Genomic DNA, 22655 nt, shown 5'->3' with positions numbered 1-22655 from the left:
ACAGAGAGAGAGGGACGAGACAGAGAGAGAGAGGGAAGAGACAGAGAGAGAGAGGGAAGAGACAGAGAGAGAGAGGGAAAAGACAGAGAGAGAGGGACGAGACAGAGAGAGAGGGACGAGACAGAGAGAGAGAGGGACGAGACAGAGAGAGAGAGGGAAGAGACAGAGAGAGAGAGGGAAGAGACAGAGAGAGAGAGGGAAGAGACAGAGAGAGAGGGACGAGACAGAGAGAGAGGGACGAGACAGAGAGAGAGAGGGACGAGACAGAGAGAGAGTGAGGGGAGATAAAGAGATGCAGGTACCATACAGCCCAACAAACAAACCCACAGCAGGCAGGAGTAATCTCAGCAGCTCAACATCCCATCAATAATTAATCAGAAACACGGGCGTGAGGGGCGACGCACAGAGAGAATGACAGAAAGAGGTTAGGTGTAAATTAGGTGGAGAAAGAGAGAAGACTGGAGGAAAAAGAACATGAGAAATGAACAAAGTGAAAGATGGAGGGAATAAAAAGGGAGAGATAAGGTGAGTGATTTGCATAATGGTGAGATTAGAGGAGTGCCTGTGGGGGGAAGCGTCCTCTGGACTGTCCCAACCTTTCTCCTGTCCTCACATCCAGCTGAGGATTGGTCTCACTAACTAGGTTCTTTATTAGACCTCTGGGCCTCAGTCTGATCACTGATACACGACCAGGCACAGAGAGATGAAGGCATCTGCCAGCCTCAGGCCAAGGTCTATTACAACCCTTATCCTGGCTCTCACCACTGTCTCACCTCATACACACATCTAGTCATTAGTTTCCTCTACGGTTCATGTACATGCATTTCAATCTGTTGTGGTCTCTCCTGCTCGCTCTCTCTTCTTAGAAATGTTGACTTATAAGTGGTACATTTGTTCTTCATTGTGTTTTGTGTGCATGTTGTGTGTGTAACAGGTGTTCGGACATTGCTCTGTCCTTCTCTCAGTGCTCCTGTCTTGTTTGTTCCTCTTCGTCCTCTTCCTCCTTCTGTTGGACAGATCCACTGCACTGACTCACACTCTCCTCTTGCCATCCTTGACCTTTAACCTCAGTATGTTATGTCCAGCAGCCAACCAGACAGTCAGCCAGCCAGCCAGCTCCAGAGCGCAGTGACATCCTCAGGGAGTTGTTGTCTCTGACTGGCCCAGCCGGCCAGCGCTGAGAGGTGACCTATCCCTGACCCTCACCAAGCACAAACACTATCCCTCCAGACAGCCCGCTCAGATCTCCTGGACACTGGCTGTGTCCCAAATCACACCCTATTCCCTTTACAGTGCACTACTTGGTCAAAAGTAGTGCACCATGAAGGGAATGAGGTGCCATTTGTGACGCAATCTTTGTAATGTCACATCACACACTAACAGAAAAGTAATTGCTGTGCTGTGTGGATTCAGACTGTAGTGGTGGTCAAACAACTGGACTGACTGTGTCAACACCAAGCCCCCTGTAGATCCTGTAGTCAACACCAAGCCCCCTGTAGTCAACATCAAGCCCCCTGAAGTCAACACCAAGCCCCCTGTAGTTCGTGTCAACACCAAGCCCCCTGTAGTTCCTGTAGTCAACACCAAGCCCCCTGTAGTTTCTGTAGTCAACACCAAGCCCCCTGTAGTTCCTGTAGTCAACACCAAGCCCCCTGTAGTTCCAGTGTCAACACCAAGCCCCCTGTAGTTCCTGTAGTCAACACCAAGCCCCCTGTAGTTCCTGTAGTCAACACCAAGCCCCGTGTAGTTCCAGTGTCAACACCAAGCCCCCTGTAGTTCCTGTAGTCAACACCAAGCCCCCTGTAGTTCCAGTGTCAACACCAAGCCCCCTGTAGTTCCTGTAGTCAACACCAAGCCCCCTGTAGTTCCTGTAGTCAACACCAAACCCTCTGTAGTTCCTGTAGTCAACACCAAGCCCCTGTAGTTCCTGTAGTCAACACCAAGCCCCCTGTAGTTCCTGTAGTCAACACCAAACCCCCTGTAGTTCCTGTAGTCAACACCAAGCCCCCTGTAGTTCCTGTAGTCAACACCAAGCCCCCTGTAGTTCCTGTAGTCAACACCAAACCCCCTGTAGTTCCAGTGTCAACACCAAACCCCCTGTAGTTCCTGTGTCAACACCAAGCCCCCTGTAGTTCCTGTAGTCAACACCAAGCCCCCTGTAGTCAACACCAAACCCCCTGTAGTTCCTGTAGTCAACACCAAACCCCCTGTAGTTCCAGTGTCAACACCAAGCCCCCTGTAGTTCCTGTAGTCAACACCAAACCCCCTGTAGTTCCAGTGTCAACACCAAGCCCCCTGTAGTTCCAGTGTCAACACCAAGACCCCTGTAGTTCCTGTAGTCAACACCAAGCCCCCTGTAGTTCCTGTAGTCAACACCAAGCCCCCTGTAGTTCCTGTAGTCAACACCAAACCCCCTGTAGTTCCAGTGTCAACACCAAGCCCCCTGTAGTTCCTGTAGTCAACACCAAGCCCCCTGTAGTTCCTGTAGTCAACACCAAGCCCCCTGTAGTTCCAGTGTCAACACCAAGCCCCCTGTAGTTCCTGTAGTCAACACCAAACCCTCTGTAGTTCCAGTGTCAACACCAAGCCCCCTGTAGTTCCTGTAGTCAACACCAAACCCTCTGTAGTTCCAGTGTCAACACCAAGCCCCCTGTAGTTCCTGTAGTCAACACCAAGCCCCCTGTAGTTCCAGTGTCATTACAGTCCAAAAGAGAAGCACTGCCCTGCTCATGATCTCCTTGTTTTTCTCCCACTTCTTTCTCCCCAGACCTCTCTAGGACATGACTGAGCATATGTTAAATCATTTACAGCGGTGTGATTGAAAAGGGGAACAGGCTGGGAGGCGTGGGGAACATGCCGGTGGTTAGTGAGAGCTGGGAGGGGAGAAGGATGACATCATCAGATGGTTGGATGTTCATTACATTGACAGCTTCTCAGCTGTGATACAGTGACTCTGTGAAAAGACTGGTGAATTGTTGAAGACTGGTTGTCTAATGTGTATAAGAGGCGGTGTGTGCTTTAAGAGAGACTGATAATAAGGTGTTGGCACATCTGTAGGCCTCTATAGTGGGATATAGCCTTCTTGAGAGCTGCTCTGTGTGTGTATTGTATGTGTGTGTGAGTTCAATAAAGGCATGTCTTGTGTCTTTGTATACAGTATCGTGTGCGTTTGTGTGTGTGTGTTTGTGTCTGTGTGTGTGTGTGTTTATGATAGCAGTCCTGACTGTGTGCCTGTTACTCTCTATGTATATCTTGGTGTATGCATGGCTTTGTCTGAGCTTTCCAGTGATGTCTCAGTGCCCACAAGGGGAGTGTGGATGTTTGTCACATGCTGGAGTGAACAGCTGCTAGGGGACTTTGAGAGTTTAGATTGAGATGTTTTGTTCCCTTTTCATGGAATGAATGAATGAATGCGGCGATCATAAGACTAAAATGACAACTAAGTGAATAGTGACACTGGCTGACATACTGAATGGCTCAGTGACTTTGCAGTCAAGTACAGAGTGTACTAGGTGACTGTGACTAGTGTGTACAGTGTGACGACAGGCCCAGCAGTGATTTGATGGAGGTAGGAGGACAGTATGAGAGATGGAGAGGTATAGAGTATAGAGAGGAGAGGTAGGGAGGTAGGAAGATGGAGAGGAGGAGAGGATAGAGAGGAGGAGAGGATAGAGAGGTGTAGAGAGGATGGAGAGGAAGAGAGGATAGAGAGGATAGAGAGGAATGGAGGATGGAAAGGAATGGAGGATGGAGAGGTAGAGAGGATGGAGAGGAATGGAGGATGGAAAGGAATGGAGGATAGAGAGGATGGAGAGGAAGAGAGGAAGAGAGGATGGAGAGGAAGAGAGGATAGAGAGGTAGAGAGGATGGAGAGGATGGAGAGGAATGGAGGATGGAGAGGTAGAGAGAATGGAGAGGAAGAGAGGATGGAGAGGAAGAGAGGATGGAGAGGAATGGAGGATGGAGAGGTAGAGAGAATGGAGAAGAAGAGAGGATGGAGAGGAATGGAGGATGGAGAGGTAGAGAGGATGGAGAGGAAGAGAGGATGGAGAGGAAGAGAGGATGGAGAGGAATGGAGGATGGAGAGGTAGAGAGAATGGAGAAGAAGAGAGGATGGAGAGGAATGGAGGATGGAGAGGTAGAGAGGATGGAGAGGAAGAGAGGATGGAGAGGAAGAGAGGATAGAGAGGAGGAGAGGAAGAGAGGATGAGAGGTTTGGTCTAAGCAGAGTGGTTGTGCTTGCAGTCTTTTACTAAGTGTCTTGCTGGGGAGGAAGGCTGTTTGCGTCGTTGCCACTGGAGACGAGGGAGGTTGACATTTTTATTTTAGCATCGTCAGCTTGGCACAGCGAGGGGCTCTCTCTGTCTGAAATCACTGTGTCTGGTATTCACTAGGGCCGGGACGATACCAGTATCGCGATACTCGTTAGTGTCGTGGCAAGAAAACAAAACATAAAGCGAATTTTACTTCTTCAGGAAAACAGCCCTGATGTTGGAATCAAGCAGCATTATGTTGTTATCCAGAGTCACATGTATTTATTTTTCAAGCTTTAGCACACAATATTTTATATACAGCAGGTTTTTAAAGGACCGAAGAGTTCGGACTGCTACATGTTTCCGTTTTTTCCACTGATAAAATATCACAATACTGGTATTGTCCCAGCCCTAGTATTCACAGGGAGTGTTTTTTCTCTCTCTCTTTCCATATTTGCTAGACGTCTTTTCAACACTTTTGTAGGAGCATGTTTCCGTCCTTGGTCTAGTTGTGAACAGTCTTGTCCTATTCAGTCCTTCTTTCTCTCCTTATGCCTATCTATCTCTGTTGCTGCCCCCCCTTCTCTTTTGCTGGTAAATTAGCTTCCTGTGTGTGACAGGTGGTGACAGATTAAAGGTGATTTATCAGATTGCCTGGTATGTTGAGGGGAGTGGGGCAGCCGGCCCGGTCGTAGAGGAAATGAGCTGACATCAGGAATCTGATAACATAGAGGCTGTGAATATGAGAGCCTGGAGCTGTCTGTCTTGTTATTCCCTTAAAATGGCTACATCTGATTTTCCTCATTTCAATCCCGCGATTAAGACTGATAGCTGTTCCCTGTGGGACTAGGATATACTGTATGCTCCTCTATCCCTGCTCAGCAACTCCATAATCAGGCTTTGTTCCCCCTGTTTTCCCCTTCTCTCTCACACATTATTTACCTCTGTCTTTACTGTAGCTCCATCTCCCTCCCTCCCTCCCTCCCTCCCTCCCTCCCTCCCTCCCTCCCTCCCTCCCTCCCTCCCTCCCTCCCTCCCTCCCTCCCTCCCTCCCTCCCTCCCTCCCTCCCTCCCTCCCTCCCTCCCTCCCTCCCTCTCTCTCTCTCCTGGCTGATTCAGAAGAGATCATACCATACATCAGCTGCTAAAGGAGCCATCTGGAGCATGCTGTGTGTTGCTGAGACACCACCAGCCCTCAGTGGAACTGATGACTGATCCAGGCCCATCAATATGCACTCATGCTAAATGAACACACATTTTTAACATTTTAGTCGTTTAGCAGACGCTCTTATGCAGAGTGACTTCCAGTTAGTGCATTCATCTTAAGACTTGACTTGGGCCAGAGCTGTCCGGAACGCCGTACCAGCACTTCTCATTTCTGGGGAAATGCGTACCGGCTACTCTATAAAAACAAAGGAGCGTACCTCTTGGCCAGATTCACACACCCGGTCAATTTTCTGGGGATCAAAGAGGAATGAAGGCGGCATCTTCATTGACTAGTAATGTAGAGTGGGCATTCATTTCCTGATTACGCCTTGTTCAAGTTTATTTGCTAGTCTGTGAATCTGTGAGTGCCAGAAGGCTGTTTGAGATAACACAGATTGAAAATGTGCCAGCCTGAATGGCACGATGCGCTGTACCAAGTTGTCAAATTAGGGTTTGTAAGGTCATGAAAAGTCATGGAAATGTATTTCATAATTGTTGTTCATGAGAAAAAAAAATAGCAGCCATTATCGGAATGACACTTCAGTGCATGTTTGTGGTGCTGCAAGTGGGCCGTGGCCCGTGGAGACGACATTTCAGCAGCGGGTATAAATGAATGACAGACAGACTAACTAGGTCACCATTTCAACACATAACTTGTAGAAGTTATCTCACTAGTTAATTATAGCTAGCTAAGCATTCATTTGTTGCCTTTCCATCGGCACTGTAGAGCCTAAATAATTATGCACTGTTGGAAAGCTGGGATTCCTCTCTATCAAACATTAGCCATGTAATCGGGACAACGTAAAAAATATTCTAAGATTAGCCTAATTGACAAATAACTTGCTGTGCATAGATCTCCCCGAAACATGAATATTTGACTCTATATAAACATGTCTAGTTAAATACCTTGCTTTGAAGTAGCCTACCTTATCCATTTGATCCCTGATTTACTGAATGAGGGAATCATTTTATAAAGACACAAGTATTTGGTTGTAATGTTGAAAAAGCCAAGCCTGCGCACCCAGGAGCTCCCCAGATGGAGGGTTGACCACACGTGACTAACAGTGCAGTTCCACATGGGTGCTAAGTGCCTTGATCAAGGGCACAACGGCAGGAGGTGGTAGGTCTATATGGGATCAGACACAGCAGCCTTTCAGTGTCAATAAGGCTTACTTTTTCATGTAGGCTATAATAATAATCATGAACATTTGGTTAAAAGTCATGGAGAAGTCATGGAAAATGTGTATAAACTGTTAACGGTGGATAATCAGAGGTGTCTATAGTACAATGTCATTTTTGAATTTCGGTGAACATGGTCTAATGGACCGACTTGGAAAAAGACAGCTCCTACACTTCTTCCATCCCAAGTCAAACACTGGGGACAACCACATATCACAGGCATAGTATGTACACTTTTCCTAGCACGCACGCACACCACACACCACACACCACACACCATACACCACACACCACACACACACACACACACACACACACACACACACACACACACACACACACACACACACACACACACACACACACACACACACACACACACACACACACACACACACACACGCTGAGATCTTTCAATCACTCACCCTGTGATTGAGCTCGTGAGCCATTAATATACATGAACTGTCTATATTCTCTCAGCTGGTGTGATATATCAATAAGCAATAAGCTGTATCTCTACTTTGTGCCGTTAAAGTTGATTTGTTCCAGCCTTAATAACAGTTGTTTGATGCTGACTCCAGGCCTCCGGCACCCAGGGGATCCCGCTGGCATCGCTGTGGAGTAACCCTGTACTATTGGGGCGGGTAGAGAGAGTTCTTCTGGACTGGCAGTAATACTCTCTCAGCTCTTGTTGTAAGAGATCCTCTATGAGTCGTCCCTCTAGAGTCAGCAACAAACTCTGCATAGACAAACAGATCAGGTCAGAGAGGATTCACAATCAGGAGGGTACATTGCACTGTCTGGCCAGCGCAGGGCAAGGTAAGGCAGAGCAAGTCTTTGCATTTGAATCAATGAGAGCTCTGTCGTTTTGACCAAACATAACTATTATAGCTAATATGTCCTAGTTTTTATTTCATTTGACTCAATGGCACATGGAAACGTACAGCACATTTTCTGTCCACTTTTACCCTCTAATGGACTACTTTTCTACTTATATTGAGAACTGTACACCGCAGCTTGTTCACCAACCAAATTAGCTAGTAGCCACAAAGATGCTTTAAAAATGTTGAAATGCCTGTTTGCATGCACAACAGTTCCCACCTACTTACACAGAGCAGGCACATTTATGCATGGGGAGACCAATCAGCAATTAATTGTTGCTCTGAACGCTCTTCACTGAGGTGTACATTAAGATGCTCTCTCTGGCAACATGATCTCATGTGAGATCTCTGCTCGCTTTGATCTTTTTTTCTTGTGCAAATTATCCACCATCCCTTTTCTCTCCATCTATTTTTCTCACTCTCATTAATCTCCTCCCTCCATGTGCAGCCTGAATCTCTCTCTCTTCTCTCTCTCTCCCAATTCAATTCAAAGGGCTTTATTGGCATGGGAGTGGCAGAGTGGTCTAAGGCTGTGTCACAGCCGGCAGCAACCGGGAGACCCATGAGGCTGTGCACAATTGGCCCAGAGCTGTCCGGGTTAGGGGAGGGTTTGGCTGGCCGGGATGTCCTTGTCCCATATCACGCTCTAGCACACATTGGTGCGGCTGGCTTCCGGGTTAAGCGAGCAGTGTGTTAAGAAGCAGTGCGGCTTGGCAGGGTCGTGTTTCGGAGGACGCATGGCTCTCAACTTTCACCTCTCCTGAGTCCATACGGGAGTTGCAGCAATGGGACAAGACTGTAAGAACCAATTTGATACCATGAATTTGGGGAGGAAAAGGGGTAAAAAAATTATAAAATAAATAGATAATAAACAAAAGTGAAATAAACAATATAAAATGAACAGTAAACATTACACTCACAAAAGTTCCATAGGAACGAAGACATTTCAAATGTCATATTATTATATATACTGTACAGTGTTCTCACGATGGGCAAATATTTAAAGTACAAAAGGGAAAATGAATAATCATATATAGTGTTTGTTTTTACAATGGTGTTTGTTATTCACTGGTTGCCCATTTTCTTGTGGCAACAGGTCACATATCTTTCTGCTGTGATGGTACACTGTGGTATTTCACCCAATAGATATAGGAGTTTATCAACATTTGATTTTCTTTCAAATTCTTTGTGGGTCTGTATAATCTGAGGACAATATATCTCTAATATGGTAATGCATTTGGCAGGAGCGAAGGAAGTGCAGCTCAGTTTCCACCTCATTTTGTGGGCGTGTGCACATAGCCTGTCTTCTCTTGAGAGCCAGGTCTGCCTACGGAGGCCTTTCTCAATATCAAGGCTATGCTCACTGAGTCTGTACATCGTCAAAGCTTTCCTTAAGTTTCGGTCAGTCACAGTGGTCAGGAATTCTGCCACTGTGTACTCTCTGTTTAGGGCCAAGTAGCATTCTAAATTGCTCAGTTCTTTTGTTAATTCTCTCCAATGTGTCAAGTAATTATCTTTTTGTTTTCTCATGATTTGGTTGGGTGTCATTGAATTGCTGTCCTGGGGCTCTGTGGGGTGTGTTTGTGAACAGAGCTCCAGGACCAGCTTGCTTAGGGGACTCTTCTCCAGGTTCATCTCTCTGTAGGTGATGGCTTTGTCATGGAAGGTTTGCGAATCGCTTCCTTTTAGGTGGTTGTAGAATTGAATGGCTCTTTTAGGGATTTAGATAATTAGCAGGTATCAGCCTAATTCTGCTCTGCATGCATTATTTGGTGTTTTACGATGTACACAGAGGATATTTTTTTCTTCAGAATTCTGCATGTAGAGTCTCAATTTGGTGTTTGTCCCATTTTGTGAATTATTGGTTGGTGAGCAGACCCCAGACTTCACAACCATAAAGGGCAATGGGTTCTATAAATGATTCCAGTAATTTTGGTCATATCCTAATTGGTTTGTGGAATTGTATGTTCCTTTTACATTTATGTTTTAGTCATTTAGCAGACGCTCTTATCCAGAGCGACTTACAGTAGTGAATGCATACATTTCTTTTTATTTTTTTCTGTGCTGGCCCCCGTGGGAATTGAACCCACAACCCTGGCGTTGCAAACACCATGCTCTACCAACTGAGCTACAGGGATGGCCCTGTACAAAAGGGATGGCGTAGAAGGCCCTTCTTGCCTTGTCTCTCAGATCGTTCATAGCTTTGTGGAAGTTACCTGTGGCGCTGATGTTTAGGCCGAGGTAGGTCTCATTTCTTTTTAAATGTAACATTTTATATATATATTTTTTATTTACCCCTTTTTCTCCCCAATTTTGTGGTATCCAATTTGTAGTTACAGTCTTGTCTCATTGCTTTAACTCCCGTACGGACTCGGGAATGGCGAAGGTCGAGAGCCGTGCGTCCTCCGAAACACAACCCAACTAAGCCACACTACTTCTTGACACAATGCCCACTTAACCTGGAAGCCAGCCGCACCAATGTGTCGGAGGAAACACCGTACACCTGGTGACCGTGTCAGTGTGCACTGTGCCCGGCCCGCCTCAGGAGTAGCTAGTGTGCGATGGGACAAGGACATCCCTGCCAGCCAAACCCTCGCCTAACCCAGACGATGCTGGGCCAATTGTGTGCCGCCCCATTGGTTTCCCTGTCGCGGCCGGCTGTGACAGAACCTGGACTCATACCCAGAATCTCTAGTGGCACAGCTAGCACTGTGATGCAGAGCCGGTATCTTTTTTTTAGTGTGCTCTAGGGCAACGGTGTCTAGATGGAATTTGTATTTCTGGTCCTGGCAACTGGGCCTTTTTTGGAGCACCATTATTTTTGTCTTAGTGAGATTTACTGTCAGGGCTCAGGTTTGACAGAATCTGTGCAGAATATCTAGGTGCTGCTGTTGGCCCTCCTTGGTTGGTGACAGAAGCACCAGATCTTCAGCAGTCAGTAGACATTTGACTTCAGATTCTATTAGTGTGAGGCCGGGTGCTGCAGACTGTTCTAGTGCCCTCGCTAATTCGTTGATATATATGTTGAAGAGGGTGGGCCTCAAGCTTCATCCCTGTCTCACCCCACAGCCAAGTGGAAAGAAATGTGTGTGTTTTTTGCCAATTTTAAATGCACACTTGTTGTTTGTGGACATGGATTTCTTAAAGTCATATGTTTTCCCCCCAACACCGCTTTTCATCAATTTGTATAGCAGACCCTCATGCCAAATTTAGTCAAAAGCTTTTTAGTAATCAACAAAGCATGAGAATACTTTGCCTTTCTTTTGGTTTGTTTGTTTGTCAGTTAGTGTAACAGTGTAGGTTCCGTCCCTCTGTTCGCCCAAACCTGGGCTCGAACCAGGGACCCTTGCACACATCAACAACTGACACCCACGAAGCATCGTTACCCATCGCGCCACAAAAGCCGCGGCCCTTGCAACGCAAGGGGAACAACCACTTCAGGTCTCAGAGCGAGTGACGTCACTGATTGAAACGCTATTAGCGCGCACCACCGCTAACTAACTAGCCATTTCACGTCGGTTACACTCACCCCCCTTTTGACCTCCTCCTTTTCCGCAGCAACCAATGATCCGGGTCAACAGCATCAATGTAACAGTGTAGGTTCCGTCCCTCTCTTCGCCCCAAACTGGGCTCGAACCAGGGACCCTTGCACACATCAACAACTCACACCCACAAAGCATCGTTACCCATCGCGCCACAAAAGCGATTGAAACGCTATTAGCCCACACCACCGCTAACTAACTAGCCATTTCACATCGGTTACATTAGGGTGTGCAATTTGACATTTGCTCAGTACATTGTTTTCACTGGAGAAATGTACGAGTCTGCTGTTGATGATAATGCAGAGGATTTTCCCAAGGTTGCTGTTGATGCATATCTGACGGTAGTTATTGGGGTCTCTCTGGGTTGACGTCCTGTGGGATTCACAGTTGTTGGTTGGTTAATTGTTGCTCTGAACGCTCTTCACTGAGGTGTACATTAAGATGCTCTCTCTGGCAGCATGAGCTCATGTGAGATCTCTGCTCACTTTGATCCTTTTTTCTTGCACAAATTATCCACCACCCCTTTTCTCTCTCTTTTTTCACCTCCATGTGCAGCCTGAATCTGTCTCTGTCTCTCTGTCTCTGTCTCTCTCTGTCTCTCTGTCTCTATCTCTTGCTGTCTCTCTCGCTACTGTCTCTCTGGGCTGACGTCCTGTGGGATTCCCAGGTGTTGGTTGTTCTTGATAATGATCTTCTCCTCTCGATAATGATCTTCTCCAGCTACAACCACATGCAACACTTCCTGGGAACACATGAATAGTCCAATTTTCATATTACGTAGTACAGAACATCTAGTATCTGTTTTCAGGTCTTGTTTCTGATAGGCAGAAGACAACTGCAGTCAGGAATCTCATCTAGTTCCACAGTGAGTTGAGTTTCTCCTGACCTTGGAACAGCACTTGATTTATTTTCAGGGAAAACACACAACTTCCGCCTGGCCCTGTGGTAAATCTTCTGTCAGTGGGGACAACTGAGAGACATGTGCACCCTGTCTGTCTGCCAGACAGCCAGTGAGTTCCTCTCTCTCTCTCTCTCTCTCTCTCTCTCTGAGGTATTCATACTGCATGGCCTCTCTCTTTCTCTCTCTCTCTCTCTCTCAAAATTCTATTCAGTAGACATTATTAACATGGTAAGTTAAATTACTTATATTGTCAAAGTACACATATAGCAACAATGGTGGGACCAAGAGCAATAAGGCATCAATAATAACAATAATAGTAGTAGTGGAAATAGTATTACCATTAACAGCAACTACAACAACAATATTGATGAGAATAATAATACATGAAAGCAATAGTAGTAGTCTAGTCTCCGTTTCTTTCTAGAAACAGATGTTGCCTCTTTCTAGCCAGAAAGAAGCAGATTGTGCAGTCAACCTTTCTACCTGTTCTTGATTATTGTGATACTTTTTATCAAAGTGCAGCTGCCTCTTCTCTTAAACCCCTGGATGCCGTTTCTCATAGTGCCCTTCATTTTATCACAGGACACAGTTTTATTACTCATCACATCATTCTTTACTAAAAGGTTGGCTGGACCTTTTTGAAGTCACGTAGATCACATCATTATGCTCTTTTTGTTTACAAAGCCCTGCTCCAAAAGCTTCCAACTTACCTAACTTCACTATTAAGATTTAAAATGACAAGTTATCAAACCCGTTCACAGGGTTGGTTAACTCTGGAGACTCCTTTGGTGTCTACAGTTAGGCAAATCAGCCTTTAACTTCCTCTCCAAAATACGTTTCGATTTGATGCTTTGAAGTCCCTAGGGGAATTCGGACAGCCCACATTTTTATAATGGAGAACGTGTTTGTTTAAATTGAATGTGTATAATGTGAATATTTATGTTCATCTATACTTGCCTATTGAGGTGTACATTTTTGTATTGTGCAGGGCTCATTTGCAAGAGACTTTAGTTTCAATATGACTTCCCTGTTGAAATAAAGGTCAATTAAACATGACTGAAAAGTCACATGTCATGCTATGAAAGCCAAATATCAAATGTTATTAACATTACATTGTACTTGTCACTGGCCGTACCTCGGGTTGTGGCAGGAGGATACATATTTGGCTGTCAAAAATGTTTCTTCTTCTTTTATAGTTCCAAATATGGTAATTTTGGAAAATAAATATTGTATTAGGTTCAGTATTTTTCACAGTGTAATAGGACACTTAGCTCTGTCTCTACCTCTCCCCGGGTGCAGAGTAAGTACAGCCTGTCCTCTCTGGGCAGCCAGGTTTGCCTGTGACAACCTGTCTCTATGGCCAGACTGCTCACTGAGTCTGTGCCTAGTCACTGTTTTCCTCAGTCTTCTATCAGTCACAGTGGTCAGACAGTCTGCCACCGTGTACTGTCTGTTTAGAGCCAAATAGCATTGAAGTTTACTTACTTTTTTTGTGGTGTCTTTCCAATAGGTTATATATTTTTATTTGTGCTGAGTGCTGTCTTGAGGCTCTTGGGGGTTGGTTTGGGTTAGTGAACTGAGCCTCTGGCTGAGGGGACTCTTCTCTTGTTTCATCTCTTGACATTGTAAATGAATGTAGTTATGAATGTAGATTGATGTACTGTAGTTTTGTCCTTGAGCTGTTGTATTCATGTTCTGTATTATGTCATGTTTCATGTTTATTGTGGACCCCAGGAAGAGTAGCTGCTGCTTTTGCACAGCTTATGGAGATCCTAATAAAATACCTAAATTGTAGGGCTGTGTGATTAAATGTTTTGGGGTTGATTCATTTAGATGGTTGTAAAATTTGGAATACACTCTTGCAAAATTCGGCATGCAGTATTTCGATTGTATGTTTGTCCCATTTGGTAAATGAATTATTAGAGAGTGGACCCCATACTTCGCTGCCATATAGAGCAATTGGTTCTATCACTGATTGGAAAAATTTGAGGCAGAATCTAATTGGAATTTCGATTTTAATGTTCCTATTAATGGTATAGTGTCACGACTTCCACCGAAGTCGGTTCCGCTCCTTGTTCGGGCGGCGTTCGGCGGTTGGCGTCACCGGTCTTCTAGCCATCGTTGATCCACTTTTCATTTTCCATTTGTTTTGTCTTGTTTTCCTACACACCTGGTTCTCATTTAGTGTTGTGTATTTAACCCTCTGTTCCCCCCATGTCTTTGTGCGGAATTGTTTGTTTGTAAGTGCTTGTGCACTTGTTTACTGGTGCCCGTCAGGTTTTGAACCCATGTTGGTTATTTCTTATTTGCCTTTGGTTTTGTATTAAACGGCTCCGGCTATTACCTAGTTCTGCTCTCCTGCGTCTGACTTCACTGCCACCAGTTACGCACCCCTTACAGAATTCCGCACCGAACATATGGAGTCAGCAGGAGCAGGTGCCCCTGGGATACCGGTCGAGGAGCGCGTCCAGGAGCAAGCGGCGATGATCCACCATCTTGGCGCAGCAATGGACCGTGTCGTCCAAACCATCGACCGCTGGGAGAGACAGGGAGTTCCTCCAGTGCCTCCACCAGCACAACCAGGGCCTCCACTACTCGCCTCCTTTACACCCGGTCCCAGTGGGATTCGTCTCGCCCTTCCCCGGGAGTACGACGGGACGGCTGCACGCTGCCAGGGTTTCCTCTTGCAGCTAGATCTCTACCTGGAAACCGTCCACCCGGCTCCTTCGGACCGTGAGAGGGTGTCCGCCCTCGTCTCGTGCCTCTCAGGGAAAGCCCTGGAGTGGGCCAACGCCGTGTGGGGAGAAGGAGACGGACCATTTCGAGGATTTCACCCGCCCTTTCCAGGCAGTCTTCGACCACCCGCCCGATGGTAGAGCGGCGGGTGAACATCTCTACCATCTGAGGCAGGGGACGAGGAGCGTCCAGGAGTTCGCCATGGACTTTCGGACCCAGGCCGCCGGCGCAGGATGGAGCGACAGGGCCCTGATCAACCACTATCACTGCAGTTTGCGCGAGGACATCCGTCGGGAGTTGGCCTGCAGGGACACCACCCTCACCTTCGACCAGCTGGTGGACCTGTCCATTCGTTTGGATAACCTGCTGGCTACCCGCGGACATCCAGAGCAGGGTCTGTCGGTGCTGTGCGCAGGGAGACCAGAGGAGGTTCCGTCTCATGCACCATCTATTGCCGCAGAGGTCACACTGCCGGTCGGTGCCGGGTTGGTTCCTCTGGGGATCGAGGCAGCAGGCAGGGCACTCTGGTGTCCCCCCAGGTGAGCCGGCACCATTCTCACCCAGAGCCCTCTGTTGCACACCTGTTTTTATATGTCACTTTTCCTGAATGTTCCCCGCATTCCCAGCATAAGGCGCTCGTCGATTCAGGCACGGCTGGGAATTTTATAGACAGATCGTTCGCCCATAGGTTAGGGATCCCCATTGTTCCCGTGGCTGTGCCCTTCCCCGTTCACGCCTTAGACAGTCGACCATTAGGGTTCGGGTTAATTAGGGAAGCTACCATCCCCCTGGGCATAGTGACGCAGGGGGGTCACGAGGAGAGAATCAGTCTCTTCCTCATTGACTCTCCTGCATTTCCCGTGGTACTAGGCCTTCCCTGGTTAGCTCGTCATGACCCCACCATTTCATGGCAACAGAGGGCTCTCACGGGGTCTTCGCGAGAGTGCTCAGGGAGGTGTTTAGGGGTTTCCGTTGGTGCTACTACGGTGGAAAGTCCAGACCAGGTCTCCACCGTGCGCATTCCCCCCGAATATGCCGATTTGGCTCTCGCCTTCTCCAAAAAGAAGGCGACTTAATTACCACCCCATCGACAGGGGGATTGTGCGATAAATCTCCTGGTAGACGCTGCACTTCCCAGGAGTCATGTGTATCCCCTGTCACAGGCGGAGATGGAAACATATGTCTCCGAATCCCTGCATCAGGGGTACATTCGGTCCTCCACTTCACCCGCCTCCTCGAGTTTCTTTTGTGAAGAAGAAGGAGGGAGGTCTGCACCTGTGTATTGACTACCGAGGCCTGAATCAGATCACGGTGAGGTACAGTTACCTGCTACCTCATATTGCCACGGCGATTGAGTCAATGCACGGGGCGCGCTTCTTCACCAAACTAGATCTCAGGAGCGCTTACAACCTGGTGCGTATCAGGGAGGAAGACGAGTGGAAGACGGCGTTCAGTATGACCTCGGCATTATGAGTACCTCGTCATGCTTTCCGGGTTAATGAATGCTCCATCAGTTTTCCAAGCCTTTGTAGACGAGATTTTCAGGGACCTGCATGGGCAGGGTGTAGTGGTGTATTGATGACATTCTGATATACTACACGCTACACGCGCCGAGCATGTGTCCCTGGTGTGCAGGGTGCTTGGTCGACTGTTGGAGCATGACCTGTATGTCAAGGCTGAGAAATGCTTGTTCTTCTAACAGTCCGTCTCCTTCCTAGGGTACCGCATTTCCACCTCAGAGGTGGAGATTGAGAGTGACCACATTTCAGCCGTGTGTAATTGGCCGATTCCCACCACGGTAAAGGAGGTGCAGCGGTTTCTAGGGTTTGCAATTACAACTGGAGGTTTATCCGGGGTTTTGGTCAGGTAGCGGCTCCTATTACCTCACTGCTGAAGGGGGGACCGTAACGTTTGCAGTGGTCGACTGAGGTGGACAGGGCTTTTGGTCACCTGAGGGCTCTGTTTACCTCGGCTCCCGTGCTGGCCATCTTTGGCTTTCATAGTAGAGGTGGACGCGTCCGAGACTGGGATAGGAGCCGTGCTCTCTCAGCGCTCGGGTACACCACCGAAGCTCCGCCCCTGTGCCTTCTTCTCGAGGAAGCTCAGCCCGGCGGAGCGAAATTATGATGTGGGGGACCGGGAGCTGTTGGCTGTTGTCAAGGCTCTGAAGGCGTGGAGACATTGGCTTGAGGGGGCTAAACACCCTTTTCTCATCTGGACTGACCACCGAAATCTGGAGTACATCCGGGCAGCGAGGAGACTGAATCCTCGCCAGGCAAGGTGGGCCATGTTTTTCACCCATTTTGTTTTCACACTTTCTTACAGACCAGGTTCCCAGAACGTGAAGGCAGACGCACTGTTCCGGTGGGAGCTGGACACGGACATTGAGCAGGCATTACGTGCGGAGCCCGCTCCCCTTCAGAGTCCTGCTGGGCGTCTGTACGTTCCGTCTGCTGTCTGTGACCGGTTGATCTATTGGGCCCACACGTCACCTTCCTCTGGTCATCCAGGCATCGGACGGACGGTGCGCTGTCTGAGTGGAAAATACTGGTGGCCCACTATGGGACGTGAGGGTTTATGTTTCCTCTTGCTCGGTGTGCGTGCAGTGTAAGGCTCCTAGGCACCTGCCCAGAGGTAAGTTACACCCCTTACCCGTTCCACAATGGCCATGGTCGCACCTGTTGATCGACTTCCTGACCGATCTCCCCCATCACAGGGAAACACCACGATCCTGGTTGTTGTGGATCATTTCGCTAAGTCCTGCCGTCTTCTTCCTCTGCCCGGTCTCCCTATGGCCCTACAGACTGCGGAGGCCTTGTTTACGCACGTCTTCCGGCACTACGGGGTGCCTGAGGATATAGTGTCTGATCGGGGTCCCCAGTTCACTTCGAGGGTCTGGAGGGCGTTCATGGAATGTCTGGGGGTCTCGATCAGCCTTACCTCGGGTTTTCACCCCGAGAGTAACGGGCAGGTGGAGAGAGTAAACCAGGATGTGGGTAGGTTTCTGAGGTCTTATTGCCAGGACCTGCCGGGGGAGTGGGCAACGTTTGTGCCCTGGGCAGAGATGGCCCTGAACTCGCTCCGCCACTCCTCCACTAACCTCTCCCCCTTCCAGTGCGTACTGGGGTATCAGCCGGTTCTGGCTCCTTGGCATCAGAGTCAGACCGAGGCTCCTGCGGTGAACGACTGTTTCCGGCACACGGAGGACTCATGGGACACGGCTCATGTTCACCTTCAGCATGCCATGCTGTGCCAGAAAGCCAGTGCAGACCATCACCGTCGTGAGGCCCTGGTGTTCGTTTGAAGAGCATGCATTTCATTTTACTAGCATTTAAGAGCAGTTGGAGGCCACGGGAAGGAGTGTTGTATGGCATTGAAACTCATTTGGAAGTTTGTTTTAACACAGTGTCCTAAGAAGGGTCAGATGTAAACAGAATGGTGTCATCTGCATGGAGGTGGATCAAAGAATCACCCGCAGCAAGAGTGACATCATTGATATATACAGAGAAAAGAGTCTTGCTTAGACTCTCAGCTCATTCACAGTTATGCGAAAGCTACCGGTGTTGCTGATATTTAGTCCTAAATACGTGTCGTTTTTGGTGTGTTCTAATAGAACTTTGTCCAAATATAATTTATAATTGGGATACTGATTTCTGAACCTCTTTTGGGATATCATTATATACTTTTTTAGGCTAACTGTCAGAATCCAGGTCTGACAAACCTGTTCAGATGGTCTAGTTGCTGTTGAAACCCCTCCTTAGTGGGAGACAGCAGCACCAGGTCATTTGCGTAAGGCAGACACTTGATTTCAGTGTTGTGTACGGTGATACCAAGTGCTGCAGATTCTTCTAATGTTTTTTCCAATTAATTCATGTAAATGTTAAATAGTGTTGGACTTGAGCAGCCCTGTTTCACTCCACGTCCCGGAGAGAAGACGTTTATTTGTTTGTTGCCAATTTTAACGGCACATTTTATTTTTTTGTGCATTGTTTTAATAACATATTTTGTTTTCCCTCCCACATTCTATTAGTTTATAAAAAAGACCTTTGTGCCAAATTGAATCAAATGCTTTCTTGAAGTATACAAAACATCAGTAGATTCATTATTACTTTTGAGTTGACTTGTTTGTCAATTAGTGTGTTGAGGGTATGAATGTAGTCTGTTGTGCGGTAATTCGGTAAAATGTGTTGTGTTCATCAAGGAAATGAAGTAGTCAACTATTTATGATACTGCAGAGAATTTTCCCCAAGTTGCTGTTAATGTAAATTCCTCTGTAATTATTTGGGTCAAATTTGTCCATATCTTTTATAGATTGGTGTGATCAGTAAAATACCTGCAGTGAGGATAATGTTGAATGTAGCTATGTAGTTTGAGTTTAGCTCATTTGAATTTGTCGTCTGTATATTTGATCATTTCATTTTAAAATACCATCAGCACCAAAGGTCTTTTTGGGTTGTAGAGCACATAGTTTTTCCAATAATTCTTGTTCTGTAATTGGGAATCCACAGGATTCTGATAGTCTTTGACCGCTAATTCAAGTATTTGTAATTTGTCTTGTGTATATTTTTGTTCTGGGCTCTTTGCTATTTTGATGTAGAGGTTTGCAAAGTGATTTCTCCACATATCACCATGTTGGATAGCCAATTTATCATGATGTGGTTTGTTTAATTTATTCTAATTCTCCTAGAAGTGGTTTGAGTCTATGGATACCTCAATTACATCCATCTGATTTATAATGTGCTATTCCTTTTTTGTTCTTAGGGTGCTTGTATTGCTTCAGTGTTTCCCCATAATGAAGTCATATGTCTATGTTGTCTGAATCTCTGTGTTTTTATTCAATATACACTACCGGTCAAAAGTTTAAAACTTTGTAAAGCTTTAACTTCCTGACTGATGTCTTGAGATGTTGCTTCAATATATCCACATAATTTTACTTCCTCATGATGCCATCTATTTTGTGAAGTCCACCAGTCCCTCCTGCAGAAAAGCACCACCACAAACTGTACGCTGCCACCCCCGGTGTTCTTCAGCTTGCAAGCCTCACCCTTTTCCCCCAAACATAACAATGGTCATTATGGCCAAACAGTCATATTTTTGTTTCATCAGACCAGAGGACATTTCTCAAAAAAGTACAGTCTTTGTCCCCATGTGCAGTTGCAAACTGTAATCTGGATTGTTTATGGCGGTTTTGGAGCAGTGGCTTCTTCCTTGCTGAGCGGCCTTTCAGGTTATGTCGATTATAGGACTCGTTGTACTGTGGATATAGATACTTTTGTACCTGTTTCCTCCAGCATCTTCACAAGGTCCTTTGCTGTTGTTCTGTGATTAATTTGCAGTTTTCGCACCAAAGTATGTTCATCTCTAGGAGACAGAATGCGTCTCCTTCCTGAGCGGTATGACAGCTGCTTGGTCCCATGGTGTTTATACGTGCGTACTATTGTTTGTACAGATGAACGTGGTACCTTCAGGTGTTTGGAAATTGCTCCCAAGGATGAAACAGACTTGTGGAGGTCTACAATTGTTTTTCTGAGGTCTTGGCTGATTTCTTTTGAATTTCCCATGATGTCAAGCAAAGAAGCAAAGAGTTAGTAGGTAGGCCTTGAAATACATCCACAGGTACACCTCCAATTGACTCAAATTATGTCAATTAGCCTATCAGAAGCTTCTAAAGCCATGGCATCATTTTCTGGAATTTTCCAAGCTGTTTAAAAGCACAGTCAACTTAGTGTATGTAAACGTCTGACCCACTGGAATTGTGATACAGTGGTTTGCTTGTTAAGTGCTGTGAATTATAAGTGAAATTGGAGATTAAGTGATATCTGTCTGTAAACAATTGTTGGAAAAATTACTTGTGTCATGCACAAAGTAGATGTCCTAACTTACTTGCCAAAACTATAGTTTGTTAACAAGACATTTGTGGAGTGGTTGAAAAACGAGTTTTAATGACTCCAACCTAAGTGTATGTAAACTTACGACTTCAACTGTATATTATTAAATAGATACTGTTTTTTTTAAATAATGATTGCAAAAATTGAAATAAGTTCTTGAGAACTATATCTAATTAAAGCACAGAGATCCAGACAATGTAAAGCAGTGACTGAAGCTGGGGAATGCTGTGTCCCACTCAGCAGAGTAAGTCCTGAGACATCAGAGTTATCTGACCCTCTGGTTATGGGACTGGCTCATCATTACACACACACACACACACACACACACACACACACACACACACACACACACACACACACACACACACACACACACACACACACACACACACACACACACACACACACACACACACACACACACACACACACACACACACACACACACACACACACACACACACACACACACACACACACACACACACACACACACACACACACACACACACAATTATTTTTATTTTCTTAATTTCTGTGTTTGTACATGTACTTTTGTACAGTATGTGTGGAAACCAACATGGTGGTGGATTCCCCTCTGTAAGGCAATGGCCGTCCCCTCAGACAGACACGGAGAGGAGGATCCTAGTGAGGTTGAATTTAAGTCATAGTTAAATTCATTATGGGACGCCACACCAAATTACCTGTTATTGCAGAGCCAAACAAGGTCCCTAATTACAAATGAGCTGGAAAACATTCCAGTGTCTTGTCCTGGGGGACAATCATCAACCCCATATCTCTGCTATAACTACGTATGAATAGCTAGTAATTACTCACACCGTTTTCACCAGGCTGTGGGCCATCGCTCTCTCTCACAAAATGTTCTCTCAGCTCCATGGCAGAATATGTAGAATTGCAGGAAAGTAGCTTTAAATCAGCAAATATTTATTTCAGCTACATGGAGGCATTTGTGGAATTTCAGGAAATTGTTTTAAAAATGAAAAAATGTCACTACACCGCCAAGATGGGGGCCCTCTAAAATATTCTCTAAAATGTTTCTGCAGTGACGGGCCGACCACATGCGTTGCCATGCCCTTTTGCACGCCCCTGCCACGCCCCCAGCTAAGCTTTTTTTTAACCAGAATAAAAACCTGCCTTTTTATTGAAACAACCGACAGTATCCCTCAGGACATCTTCAAATCTCATTGTCAATTCTCTTCATTGGAGAGGATTATGGAATGATGTTTAAAGGATTGAGTGCTTTAACAAGCAAACCTTGTGTGTGAATTGATCTATGGACTGACTTACAGTATAAGGAATGCATTTTTTTTTTTTCCTAGTGTAAGGGATTTTATGCTCTGAGGAGTCCCAGAGGAATCCCAGTGGGTTTTAATAGGTTGGAGGAAAGTGTACTGAAGATATTTTTCTCTCTTCTTACCACCTTGAACTGAGGCATAGAGCTGTACCTCAGAGAGAGAGGAGGAAAGGGAGCAGAGAAAATCCAATCACTTTAAGAAAGGCCCCAATAAATGCAGAAGACAGATTACAATGAAGGTTGAGAATCAGCCAGCATTACTACCACTTCAGTGGAGCAGGAGAAGTGGATAGAGAGGAGAGCTGTACATGGGGTACAGTGTATACAGTGCCTTCAGAAATTGTTCACACCCCTTGACTTTTTCCACATTTTGTTGCGTTCCAGCCTGAATTTTTTTGTCATTGGCTTACACACAATTATGTTTTTCTCTTTTTTTAAATTTATTTTAATTTTTTTTACAAATGAATAAAAAATGAAAAGCTGAAAAGTCTTGAGTCAGTAAGTATTCAACCCCTGTTATAGCAGGCCTAAATAAATCACATAATAATTTGCATGGACTCTGTATGCAGTAATAGTGTTTATGAAGAGAATTGACAATGAGATTTGAAGATGTCCTGAGGGATACTGTCGGTTGTTTCTATATAAAGACAGGGTTTTTTCTGGTTAAGAAAAGCTTAGCTGGGGGTGTGGCATGGGGCGTGGAAAGGAGCATGGCAATGCATGTGGTCGGCCCATCAGCGCAGCAAAATTTTTG

The 22655-nt window shown here is 46.1% G+C and overlaps 1 protein-coding gene across 1 annotated transcript in view; it reads left to right on the top strand.

Moving 5' to 3' along the window:
* The window catches only part of LOC106606842 (acid-sensing ion channel 2), a 501752-nt gene that overhangs the window by 149178 nt on the left and 329919 nt on the right, over positions 1–22655 (top strand). The window lies entirely within an intron of this gene.

Source organism: Salmo salar, chromosome ssa06 (genome assembly GCF_905237065.1).
Source record: "Salmo salar chromosome ssa06, Ssal_v3.1, whole genome shotgun sequence".
In the NCBI taxonomy this organism is placed as follows: domain Eukaryota; kingdom Metazoa; phylum Chordata; class Actinopteri; order Salmoniformes; family Salmonidae; genus Salmo; species Salmo salar.
The sequence above is the reverse complement of the archived record's forward strand: the minus strand, read 5'-3'. Positions and strand labels throughout refer to the sequence as shown.